This window comes from Delphinapterus leucas, chromosome 8 (assembly GCF_059928025.1).
Source record: "Delphinapterus leucas isolate spDelLeu-1000000601 "Yukka" chromosome 8, BTC_Dleu_Yukka2, whole genome shotgun sequence".
Lineage (NCBI taxonomy): Eukaryota > Metazoa > Chordata > Mammalia > Artiodactyla > Monodontidae > Delphinapterus > Delphinapterus leucas.
Window position 1 is genome coordinate 43,289,601 of NC_143136.1, and position 14,099 is coordinate 43,303,699.

At 41.6% G+C, this 14,099-nt stretch overlaps 1 protein-coding gene across 4 annotated transcripts in view; it reads right to left on the reverse strand.

The window, feature by feature from the left end:
* Nucleotides 1–14,099, reverse strand: part of MYO1B (myosin IB) — a 192,621-nt gene that overhangs the window by 146,420 nt on the left and 32,102 nt on the right. The gene's annotated exons all lie outside the window — the stretch shown is intronic.

Consider the following 14,099-nt stretch of genomic DNA (forward strand, 5'->3'; position numbering starts at 1 on the left):
ATCCCGCGTGCCGCGGAGTGGCTGGGCCCGTGAGCCATGGCCGCTGAGCCTGCGTATCCGCAACGGGAGAGGCCACAACAGTGAGAGGCCCGCGTAACACACACACACACACACACACACACACACAAAACCACTGCTTGTAGCCTTCACCCTCAGGGCTCACAGGACCAGGTTTTACTTTCAAATGCAGCAACCATGCTAGTGTCGCTGTTGGTCTATCTTCTATTTTACCTTCCCCTTTAAATTGTCCTATGTAATTAATTCTGTCAACATTTCAAGAAGAAAAGAAAATTCTTCTGGCTACCCTTTCATTTCAGCCACATTTATAATAAACTTGGCATACGGCATCTCAGCACACTACAGAGAAACAGCGGCAACATCTGTAAGTTGGGGCCTTCTCATGGCAGTATGTTTCAAATGTTTGACTATGACTCACTGTAAAAAAGAAAATTTGCATCACAACCAAGTATGTGTGTTTGAGTGTATATTTACATACACATATGCGCCTACATATGTATGAAATAAGTTTCACAAAATCATAAATATCCTTATCATGTGCAATGTACTGATATCCTTTGTTCAATTCTATTCATTACAAAATGTTTTAAAACTGCTGGTCCTAACCCACTAAATGGTCTTCATCACTTAATGGCGGAAGCTTGCAGTTTAAAACATACTGCCACAGAGCACTTCTTAATCTTTTTCTAGCTGTTGATGGCTTTGAGAGGCCAATGAAAGCTATGAACCTTCTCCCCCCAAAAAACACACATATAATATATGCACATAAGAGTTTGCACACAGTTGATATACCAGGTTAAAAGCTCCCGCCCTAAGCAAAGAAACAACGGCCACTAATGGAAAAAGAGACAGAAAAAGGATAAAAAAGAGAGACAGAGAAGGAAAGAAAGGAGTAAGAAGTGATCAAAATAATTCTAAACGTATAAAAATGAAGAGTTGTTCAGAATAAGAACCAACAGCTCGGCTCAGTGGGCCCTGAGTGCCTTATTACAGCACTGAGTCAGAACACGGCCTAACAATCAAGGGCCAAACTGAGACAGACAGTATTCTGTTTTCGACGACAAGGACGTACGCAATAAATACATTTTGGAAAGATATCCAACCAAAAACACTTGTTTCAACTTACATAGTGAAGCACAGTTTTAATATTTTGTGCATCTGCATTATGCAGTACTGTACACACATTCCTCCACAATGCCAGGTAAAGGAAACGTTAGTACACAACAGAAAAGTCACAAGATTTTCACATCTTTCATATCATAGTTCTTCCCAGGGCAACATTAAGATCTTAAGAAGCCCTAACCCTGAAAGTTTATATTTCAACGAAATTGAAAATAAAATTATAACTAAACCATAAAATACACATAAGGAAATCCTATAATGACTTCTTTTCACCATGATGAGTACTTGGAGGCTTCTCTCCAAATATCAAATTCTTCCAAAATATTTGTAAAGCCCCTGCTCTGCTGAGACTCTAACTAGGCATCCCATCTGCCTATCTACCAGCTTCTTATTTTCCTCAGAATGACTTTTGGCGACTTGTTTACAAATCGTCACTGCAGTTTCTTAAAAACTCATCCCCAGAGTTATTAAAGTTCTGATACATAATATACACTGAAGCACCTTTTTACTAAACTCTTCCTAAATCCCCATGAGGTAGAAATGAAGTCTCCATTTCAATGTCCATAACAATGGAGCACAAAGAAGTTAAGTGGTATGACCACATTATCTAACAAAAGTGGAATCAGGACCAGGAGCCAAGAATCTGTTCTCTTTTCATTAGAGCACACAAGCCATGCTGTCAGGCCTGGAAAGCTTTGGCAAAAAGTGGCCAAGAACACCTCATCACAGCAACTTGTGTTGTACAACGCCTTACCCGGGCGTCTTCGCCTTTGTATAACAGAGAGCTACTCTGCTGGGCAGAAGCCTCCCTTTTGACTATCTGCAGAATGCTGAAATCCTTACACCACCAGGAATAAACAAAAAAGAAAGGGGGAGAAAAGATCTTCTAGTTACAGGGAAATTTTTTTATCTCAACAGAAAAGAATTTTTTTTTCAATGTTTATCCCAGCACATCAAGTTGTGCCTACCTCTTGAAGAAATGCAAGACGTTGTGTCACAATCATCCTTTAACTTCAGAGAAATGAATCAGGAAGGCGGCAATGCAACAGGTAATGTTTATTTAAATACCTCACTTAATGCTAAGTATTTAGTCTAAAATGTCATCAAAAAATATTCAAGAATGTGTTGGAGTTCTCCAAGTCCCAGTCTCCAAGCCATGTTTCTTTCACCTCTAAAGCAATAATAGTTCAAATCCAGGATGGATCAGGACTCAGATAAAAATAACCCTTCACGTGGCTGCACAACCGCATTGATTTCCTTGACTGAATTTAGGCTACAACCATTTTAACAAGGAAGCAACAAATTTATCAAGAGCCTTCTTTAAGCAAAACATCATCTTAGGCATGGTGAAAATACAGGACACTCCTGTGGCCTGTGCCCCTGGGAGATTATAATAGAGCTTAGGAGGTGAGACTTTTATATCATAAAACATAAAATGTAAGGGTTAACCGCCGTAGGCACAAAAACAGATGCAACAGGATTTAAGTGATTCCTAGCTAAATGAGTGCATTAGTCTTTCTTTTCTTACTGCCTAAAGGACTGCTTTGGGTTTAAACGAAGGAAAGGTCACTGTCAACTGCAGAGGTCCAAGAATGCTCCGGAGAAGTCACAGGATTTGGGTAGGTCTAAAAGGATGGGCAAGATTTGGATAAAGTAACATTCCACCAAAGAGCAGCATATGAGATTCTGGTTTTTAGGTCATAGTTGAACCCTGCCCTTTTTAAAAACTTTTCGCTAGGATAGTTGTATTCTTCAAAATGTATTTTTTTAAAGCATGAATTGCTAGAGACTCAAAGCAGATATCTGTACACCCAGGTTCAACTGTAGCATTGTTCACAACTGCCAAAAGGTAGAAGTAACCCAAGCGCCCACTGACGGATGAATGGGTAAACAAAGTATGGTGTACAGATACAATGGAATATTATTCAGCCTTAAAAAAAAAGGAAATTCTACACAGGCTATAACATGGATTAAAACATGGATAGCAGCCTAAAGGCCCACCCAACCACATTTCAGACACAGGGGATGAAACAGCTTGCCTCAAGCAAAGACCTCCTGTGAGTAATAGCTTAGAAAGTAAGACTGGAATCAAATTTCAGACAGCCTCAAATGTCAGAGTGAGCAGTCTGAGCTTCAGTCTGAGAGCAGTTTTGAAGTAAAAGTCAGTGTGTGGGGTAAGGGGGGTTAGATGATGAAACTGACTGAACTTGAACCCAAGTCACCCTGACTTAAGTGTTTTTGAGCTCTTTGCTCAGATTCTATGTCATACAGTATGACAAGGCTTCAAATGTATTTGAAGTAGTGTGTAAACCTTAGCTCCAAGTTATCTAGCAAAGTTTTTCAGTTTTGTGTGAACCTGGGCACATTACTGAACCTCTCCAAATCCCAGTTTCATCAGCTGGACAAGGAGGACGATACTGGTTCCTCCTGTCTAATCTGAGGATTAAATGAGACTGTGCGTTAAAGCACGAACCACCTGACACATATAGCGAGCATCTCATAAATGTTACCCACTGTGAGTTTGGCTCTACTCGAATTTTTGGCCACAGTAAATAGCCAAATCAGGACTCAAAAGCCTACAATACACGTTAGTATCTCAGCTAAATTCATGGAGGAGTCCTATGATGCTGAAGTCTTACCAAATGCTCTCTGTATACAGGGAATGGATGAGTTATCAGAGGGGCACATGAGGTACGTATGGTCTTAATGAAGCTAGCAGGAAAAGCCTGGGATACTGAGAAAACGGCTATACAAGGCAAGCTGGTGGAATCTTCAGAAATGACAACATGCTATTCACTTCACACAGAGGAATTCACCCTCTTCTTGGGTCTCCGATCCTGGGAATCTGATCACAAGACATCAAGACATTATGTGTCACAGCATTTTTAATTTAGCCATCTGTAAGATTTCCCAAATTTCCCTGAAGAGGGCTTTTGTCTTAATTGTTTTTTTTTAAAGACACAGTTTGGTCTACCATACGCTCTGGTTGGTTTTTCAGACACAGTTCAAAATTGTGAAAAACTGCCTAAGTGAAAAATTACAAACATAAGGTCAATAACTGATTTAGGCTTCTATCTGGGTCTTAAATCTAAAACAGTGGAATTCAGACATACACCTCACACCCCCATCTAAGAACAGATCTGTGATACATATAACCAATAATGACAGCCTAATTTTCACAGAGGAAGAAACTAAAGGCATTCGAAGGTTTTAAAGACTTGCTCAAGGTCTCACAAGTAGTAGCAGGGGCAGTTTCACGCCAAAGCTCTACACCAAGGTCTGTGATGCAAGAATAGAGAAGTATGATTTGTCAGGCTCTGTCAGCTGCTGGGCACAGAGATGCCCTCAAGTTACATCAAGTACTGAAGGTTTTACTGTGATAATCACATACCCAGGAACCCCCCGAGGAACCCATTACCGAGCTACAAGAAAAGCTGGGACCCAAAAGTGAGTATGGATGGCTGTGAGGCCACATTATGGAACAAAGCAACACAAGTTTGTGAAGACTTCCTTTCCAGTCCCACTATCAATGTGCTCATCCCCTACTCACATTTCTGCTTCCTCTGGGCCTGCTACTGACTGGTCTTCTCACTTTCTACTCCAAAGCTGGCCTGTTGCAAAGACTCTTATTCACAGTCTCTGCCTACACACGGCCCATCGTGGCCTCACCACATCATGACTCCTGGCGTCTGCTTCTGTTGGTATTTTATTTTTTTCAGTATTTCTCAACTCAAAGTTTGAGGAGAGATTCAAGCCCTATTCATCTTTTTATCTATGCTGTGCTAAATCACTGGCCTTAGATCAGGCAAGTTTGTCAGGCATGGTCCCTGTCAGTGTAGTCTGAGACATGCCTTAACTACCATCATATTATAATCCTTTGTTCCTGTGCTGCAGTCATTTCAGACTATGAATTAAAGAACTAGATATGAGTTCTATGCCACGCCGAAATACCGGCTAAAAATATCACTTCGGGCAGCCTTTATTTCAGAGCAGGATAACACAATACTACCTTATCTTCGTTGCTCTGTAAGGAACAAGTATTTTCCAAATATGTATCATTCTCTAGACCTAGTAAGAGTCTCTTAACTAAAGGTACAGAGTGGTCCTGTGTTACAGGTATGCTACCAGCTACAAGTCTTGAAAATAATATTATGTGGCTAATTGAAAGTAGTAATCCAACAAAAGTGAAATCTGTGTAATGAATACCAAAGTAGGAGGGGGTAGGGAAAAAGGGAGGGAGGGGAGAGGCAACGAGAGAGTCAGGGAAGGGGAAAGAGAGAAAATTCTAATTATAAGAAAAGCTCAGGGTCTGAAATCTTGAAGAAAAGTCATGCTGGGTTTCCAAGTTTTTCAGATGGTCATGTGGTCAGGTACTCCATTCCAACTATATGTCAAGCACCGGGCTAAAATGCCCCTTAGGGGCTTCCCTGGTGGCGCAGTGGTTGAGAGTCCGCCTGCCGATGCAGGGAACACGGGTTCGTGCCCCGGTCCGGGAGGATCCCACGTGCCGCGGAGCGGCTAGGCCCGTGAGCCATGGCCGCTGAGCCTGTGCATCCGGAGCCTGTGCTCCGCAATGGGAGAGGCCACGACAGTGAGAGGCCCGCGTACCGCAATCAATCAATCAATCAATCAATCAATCAATAAAATAAAATGCCCCTTAATCTCCAAAACAACTCAACAAGATAAGCATCATGATACCTATTTTACAGATGAGAGAACTGACCCTCAATTACTTCAATGGTCACAGTGGTTGTGAGTGACCAAGACACAACCTTGGTCTGTCTGCCAGAGGCCCATGCCTTGCTCAATATGCCACAACAGAGTTGGATGCACAAAACAGCCTCTCTTTAGAAATTAGGATTATCATTAATGCTTATCTGTACTATAAATCTAAGAGCAGAAAGAGATGTGTGTGTAGAGGGGAGGGGTGAATCAGCCGCATGAATTAGCCACATGGCTCTTGTGGTGAATTGCTTCTTCCTCCTCTACTCTGTGCTCTTTTTTTTTTTTTTCTGGCTGTGCCCTGCGGCATGCAGGCTTTTAGTTCCCCGACCACGGATCTAACCTGTGCCCCCTGCAGTGGAAGCACGGAGTCTTAACCACTGGACCACCAGGGAGGAAGTCCCTCTACGATGTGCTCTTAATGGTAAAGGACCTTGTGCAGCTATCAATCACCTGCCATCCAGTGAACAGGACGAAAACCCGTCTCCTCCCAAGATCGTCTCCCACCTTCCAGAGAGGAACACACCATCCTAACGGTTGCTATCACTTTTCTTTGACTAGAGAGCACCTACGACTTTAGAACTGAATGCACTTGTTCCCTGTCACACTAGTTCACGTCACTGCAGTGTTGAATGTTAACTCAACACGTGGCAGGAATGCGGATTATCTCTTCAATTATTTGTCTGGGTTGTTGAGGCTGCCTTGCTCCAAAACCTATACACTCAATATCATACTCAGTTATGTTGAACAGCACTTTGCAGGCTGAGAATGCTTCCCTATTAGTGGTATCACTGATGCACATGGTAACTGCGTAAACTCAGCAGAGCCAGACTTCCTGGATATGAATCCCAGCTCCATCACCTACTCGCTGTGTGACCTTGGAAAGGTCACTTAGCCTTTCTGAGCCTCAGTTTCCTCATATGTAAAATGAAGATAATTTGAAAACCTTCAGTGCATAGGACTCTAGTAAAACTTAAATAAACAAGTACATGTAAAGTGCTTAAAATAGCATATTGTACCAATAAGGACTTAATACGTGTTAACTGTCATTGTTTATCATTTTACCAATAAGAAAACACTCTCCTAGGAGTTAAAGTACTTGTTCCAGGTCTCACAGATGGTAAGTAACAGAGCCAGGACTGGAGCTCAGGTCCTTGCTTCCTAGTACCCACCACACTGCCACCAAAAGATGACACTTCTGCAGACCTGAAGTTGGGCCTTAATTTCCTCCAAATCGAACTTCAAGTACGGCTTCAATCAGAACATTTAAATTAATATATTATAAATATTATTCAAATATATCAAGTACTATATAGTGCCTGCATGAACTCCCTAAGCTTGGCAGATAACAGATAAACTCATGCCATTTTGCAAGTTCTAAGAGGAAGAATTTTTCCAATCACCAAAGGTTTTAAGGGAGTTTGGACAGGTTGAAACCGGCAAGCTTTTACCAAAAATGATTGTTTTGAAAAGTATTACAAAACTGTCTAAGAGACAGACTGTGCTCCGAAACTAGACACAACAGCCTCATGACCTGCTGTTGTTCCCCAGCTCTATCTAGCCCCCTAACGCTGTGACTCCATTCCAAAAACCAAAGCTACACTCTTGAAAACACACACAATTTGTTCTCCATGTTTCCTTAACTGTCTACCTTTTCAACGAGCCGCGCAGGCTGAGTCTGCATTTGGTGAACCCCTCAGACACAGTCACGTCTAGGCATTTCATTTCACCAGCTCAGAAGTTCACCTTCCTTCCCCCACTTGGTCATGGTGGGAGGGGAGGTGGCATTAAAGAAGGTTCTTGTTTCACTCAAATTTGCTGGGCCTGGGTTCTCTGGGTAAAGGCCCATCCACCTAGATGAAGGAGAACCTTCTACTTCCAACTCTAAAACCAAAACAAATTTAATTTTTAATCAAACTTACATAATCTGGAAGATGACCCACCCAACTACCATTACTTCTGGAAATGGGACTGGGGTACTGAGATAAGGAAATTACATTTTTATGTTATGTTTTTTTCCCCAAAGCATTTGTTACTTGTGTAATTTTTTTAAGGCTGAGATAAGAAAATTACATTTTTATGTTATGTATCCCTGTGCTATCTCATTTTTTTTTCCCAAAAGCATTTGTTACTTGTGTAACTTTTTTAAGGCTGTTTGAAGGAAATTTTAAAAAGAAAAAAATTTAGAGAACATCTGGGTAGGAATAACACTAAGCTGGGCATACGAACTCCAGCCCTACTCTCTGCCAACAGCCCCGTGAGCTTGGAAAAGGGCCGAGCCCCGAACAAGACTGCAGTCCTGGCTGACACCTTGATGACAGCCTGGTGAGACCCCAAAGAGAGGACCCAGCTAAGCCATGCCCGAATGCCTGTCCCACAGAAAGAGTCAGATAATACATGTATGTTATTTTAAGTCACTAAGTTTGGGGCAATCTATTCTGCGGCAAGAGAAAACTAATACACCATTTATACTAAATTCTCAGGAATAATGTTATCCCCAAAAGGTAGGAATTTTCATGTATACAAATGAAAAGTGGTTTTGACACTTCAAATAAATATATAAATGTTAACTAGTATTTTTTTTTATGTTTACCTCATTTATTGTGCTCAGCCAGCACCCTTAAATATAATTTTGTGGCTGACTTGGATGCATAAAAAATTTACGTATTTTACTTATAATCTCATTGGTTGTTTCAAACAGTAACCAAATTATTTTTTCCTGTGTTTCCACAATATAACTAAGTGTTTATTCTAAAAGAACCTCTAAAGGGTCACAAAACTTACTGAATCTTCAGCTCAGAAGGGCTATTTCTAGCAATACTAGTTGTCCTCTGAGTGTTTCATATAAAATTCTAAGTAGGAAAAGACGGACAGCCCGAAGACCACCTCCAGCCCTGACCAAGGAACTCTTTCCTGCCTGTCCCTGAGTTAAGGCAAATAAGAGAAACAAAGCAGGGACCCTTGGTCTACTCTCTACCTTTTATCCGAGGATATCAATATAAGCACCTTCCTTTTCTATTATTAGTCAAATAAATGTTAATTAGTATTATTTTCATTTACTTTCCAATATTTTAAACCAAATATATTGTACTTACATTTGAATATTTTTCATAAGAGTATTGGATCCCATCCTTACGGAGATCCTAATTCTACTACCAACTGCTAAAAATTAAGACAATTTTTACTAGACTTTCAAAGCAGTCACTCTTACATCTACAAGTAGTTTAACTTAAGATTCTAAAATTGGACTAATTCAGACCTCTATATCTGGATGATCCCCACCTGACAATTCAGATAGAAAACAAACTAAATCTACTTGTTAGTACCAAAAATACTTCCTGTCAGAGAATGGACACCTTGGTTCTTTAGTTTCCAAATTTGCCCTGGGCCTTGTTCTTGCTTAAATTGCAGCTTTCCTGTTCCTGAACGGAACCACAATCCTGACCAGTCACCCTAAAAACAGAATCACGTCTGGCTGGGTCTCCTGCATACCAAGTTCACATGAAATCCTGCCACCATCCCATCTGGCTGTGGACAGGGGTGGGGAGGCCAGAAGAAGCTCTGACAAAGGACAGAAAGAATACAGAAGAGCGGCGCTTAGGAATGTCACAACCAGCATTTCCCACCACGGACCCCACGGAGACTGCTGGAGCACGTCCTGCAGCTGGGCCCAGCCTGCACTGCACTCGACCAAGAGTGAGGAATCAAAGCAAACAGTCTCTGACCCTGCGTGTTACCCCACTGGGTCAACATTCCCTCTATCTGTTCTTACCTGATCCACCTCCATCTCCAATGGAACAGCCTTCCCACAAGGACCACGTCAACATCTGGAACTGGCTCAGATTTAGAGACTCTGCCCGGCTACAGACAGGGTGTTGAACCAACTCTGGGCTTTTTAAAAAAGTGTGTGAACCCAACTCAAAGCAAAGAAGACATAATCCTGAAGCATGCACTTTACTATCTTTCGTAGAAGTACTGGATCCTATTTTTATGGGGATCCTAATTCTAGTACCAACTCCTAAAAATCAAGACAATTTTTACTAGACTTTCAAAGCAGTCCTCTTACAACTACAAGTAGTCTAACGTAAGATCCTAAAATTGGACTAATTCAGACCTCTTATATCTAGATGATCCCCAACCTGACAATTCAGATAGAAAACAAACTACAACTACTTGTCAGCACCAAAAATACTTCTTATTCAAATAAGGGTTGCAAAGAGTAGAGTAGATTAAAACAAAACCATATGATATGCATTACAGAATAGAATAAAACTTTGAATGACTTTGGAAGCAAAGATTTCAACAGTATTTCCCTAAAGTGGACAGACTTCAACTACCCACCCCAGGGTCCTTTTTACTCTTCTTTTTTTTTTGGCCACACCATGCGGCATACGGGATCTTAGCTCCTTGACCAAGGATTGAACCTGTGCCCCCTGCAATGGAAGCGTAGTGTCTTAACCACTGGACCAACAGGGAAGTCCCTACTCTTCTCTACCATAAGGAGTTCTCCAGGAGAAAAGTCTTGAGAGGCATGCCTTTGGGTGCACCTGAAGCTTAGAATTCCAATCATAAATGCTTCTCATGGAACATATCCTTCAGCATGGTAGCAACACCAATAAAACCACTTCACTAGAGAATTCCCTACCAAGCCTGTGACGGGGTTACAGCAGAGGGCCTCATCAGCATCCACTGCCCTTCCCTCTTCCTAACACGCTGACAGAGAGATTTAGTAGAGTATTCAACCTACTTACACACAACCCATCTACTTTGGAAAAAACTGACCCTCCGCCAATCCTAGGAGCAGACATCATTTTCTTAAGCCATTCAGCTCATTCTGGTCACCTGGCCACAGTCAGTAGTTTGAGGAGTACATGTGACTCATTGGCCTACCCAGAGCTTCAGGTTTAGTATGACAGGATCACCAGGGATTCCACTTCCAGATTCAGCTGGCTGGAGATCCAGAGGATCACTAGGGGTTATAAATACTCTAGAGAGTTGATAACTCTTATCTGGTGAGAACTCTGTGAAGGCAGGGAATATTTCTTACCTCTAGGTATGGTGGTGAAAGCGGGGGTGTGGGGGGCAGGTTGGAAGAACAGGGTCCCCTGACCTACAGCTGGCTCACACAAGAGGCGGCAAAAGCTCTGGGTACAGCCAGAGTTCGAAAGTCTGAGCCAAGCGTCCCTCTGTTCACAGGCCCCCTTATCAACCATGGCTTCTGAACATACAAATGACTGTTCAGTATGCTTGCATGATGGATCACTCGAGACCATCACACAATTTTATAGGATAAAGTAAAGCTATGAGACTACAACAGAGACTAAATAATAAAAAAATTTTAAAAACTGTACCTTCTCTTCCTGGGAAAGAATTAAAAAACAAAGTGAAATACAAGATAGTAAAATATTGTATGTCATTAACTTGGCCTTTGGCATCAGCTGAACAATTTTCAGCAACCCAAGAAGAAAAGCAAAGCAGGAAGATTATCAGAATAAGGGCCAGAAACAGATCTCCCAAGGGCAGTATATACATCATGTGGGGTTACACGGGGTAAGGTGGGGTAATCAAATCTATCGTACAGTGTTTTTTAAAAATTACAAAACCAGGGCTTCCCTGGTGGCGCAGTGGTTGAGAGTCCGCCTGCCGATGCAGGGGACACAGGTTCGTGCCCCGGTCCGGGAAGATCCCACATGCCGCGGAGCGGCTGGGCCCGTGAGCCATGGTCGCTGAGCCTGCGCGTCCAGAGCCTGTGCTCCACAACGGGAGAGGCCACAAGAGTGAGAGGCCCGCGTACCGCAAAAAAAAAAAAAAAATTACAAAACCAATACATACTTGACTTAACAAGCCCTATAATACTGAGGTCTAAAAGAGTAATAACTCTTCCCCGTCCCCAGATCCCAACCCACCCCACTGAAGTTAGCATGCCTAAATCCACCCATGCTAAAGTTAGCATGGTACTAAAGTTAGCATGGCTTTCTCTACGTTCATACAAATATACAAACATATGTACACATCCATAAACCCCCATTAAAAAAAATAAGATCATACTACACACATTACCCTATAAGCTGTTTTTTTTTTTCTTTTTTGCTTAAAATAGAGAATGCCCAATCCCCCAATATGACGTGTGTTTAAAGTTACAAAATGAAGGCACACATCTCATGGAAATAATAGTCCCAAAGTATCATGGAAAACATTAATTATATGAATATCTGGAAGCAAAAAGCAATTTTCTGCTTTTGTCTCATACCAGAAAGAACATTCCTAAAATAGTCAGAAAATAAAATCATGTAAGGCTGAAACCCAGAGAGTTCGTCTGCTAAAGACTCATGAATGTTAACACTTGACATTTTGTTAAAAAGGAGATTCTTTTATTTTTAGTGGGCACAACAAATCAGGTATTTGAATGCATGTAATGTTCTACTCTCCACCCTATTCTCAATTCAGCTGAAAGTGAATTGTGCCTCTTAGAGCCAGAAAGAAAAATGATCAGCCAACGTCGGTTAGGATATATCTGATGCCTCCTATCTCCATCTCAAAGACCAATGTTTAAAGTCTGTCTTTTATTTGCTATCAGACCACATTTTCAATTAAAGCTGCAGAACCATGATGTTTTCCCACCTGAAAACTGAACTGCTACACTTTGAGGAAAGGTGACACGGGGCCTCACTGCCAAACCAAACAACACCTCTCACCTGCTCTACAGCAATGGCGTTTTATACCTCTTCCATCTGAATCAGCAGTTTACATAACTACATCTCTTAGTTAGTTTAGTAGCCAGTTACCAAATTAATATTCCAAAGCAGTATCCATATATCTCAGGTTACTGTCAACCTCCCCCTACCTCCAACAATCAAATCAAGAAAGACCGAAAGTTCAGTTCCCAGATGGTGACTCCTATTTCATTAAGAAATTAATTATCCGGGCTTCCCTGGTGGAGCAGTGGTTAAGAATCCGCCTGCCAATGCAGGGGACACGGGTTCGAGCCCTGGTCTGGGAAGATCCCACATGCCACGGAGCAACTAAGCCCGTGCGCCACAGCTACTGAGCCTGCGCTCTAGAGCCCACGGGCCACAACTACTGAGCCCGCGCATCTAGAGCCCGTGCTCTGCAACAAGAGAAGCCACCGCAATGAGAAGCCCATGCACCGCAATGAGAAACCCATGCACCGCAATGAAGAATAGGCCCCGCTCACCTCAACTAGAGAAAAGCCCCGCACGCAGCAACAAAGACCCAGTGCAGCCAAAAATAAAATAAATTTTTTAAAAAAGAATTAATTATCCAAAATTATCCTTGAAACATGATCGCCTATCTGGAAAAGAAAGCTATAGGCAACATAAAATATAGCTTCACATATAATTTTTAAAAACATGTTAGTTCTACAAAGTTATAATCAGTTACGTTCTCTCGTTTTATTTACTTATATTTCCTCCTCCTGTCCCCACACTGATAGACAGAAAAACATGAAGCATGGTCCCAATAATCCAATTCATATCTAGACACAGATAGACTACAACATGGGGGGAAAAGAACTCAGAAGCGAGTCAGAAGCTATTAAAACTACTTCCACCCCATCCATCCACTTCCTTCTCAGCTGCTGGTGCAGGGAATCTTCATCTCCTTGGTTTAGTTAACATGTCTCTACCTGAACAGATGCAAATTTCTGTGCTTTATGCAAATTCCTGAAAAGCTATATATAAAAGCATTTTTGACTCATGTTTTAAATATATTTAACAAACTTAATAGAGTAACACTATGAAATCCTTTATAAAGAATTTTTACAACATAAAATTTCTATTACTGTATATATTGATATGTTTTCATTTTTGTGTCTGACATGATACTTTTGTATAGCAGGACACGACTATTCCCAAATCTCCAGGGACCAAACACATATTCGTATCTGGTAATTTGCTCCTGTCTCTACTAACTACAAATGTTAAGAAGGTTTATGTCTTTTTTGACGGTTCAATGCCTTGCATCTTAATGAGTAGCTTCTCAAAGGTCAGGCTGCTAATCTTATGAAGGTATCCAAGAAGACACCTGTGGATTTCAAACTTCCTCCTGAATACATGTTCCTCCGAGGGCAGAACTAAGTCTTCCACTTGTTTTAGAACACCCCCGACATCCAGGGCAACACTCTGCACAGTCAGCCCTCTACAAACACCGTGTGGAAAGCACTCACTCAACTCTAATGCGATATTACTCACGTGCCAAATGAGCAAACCCAAAACTCT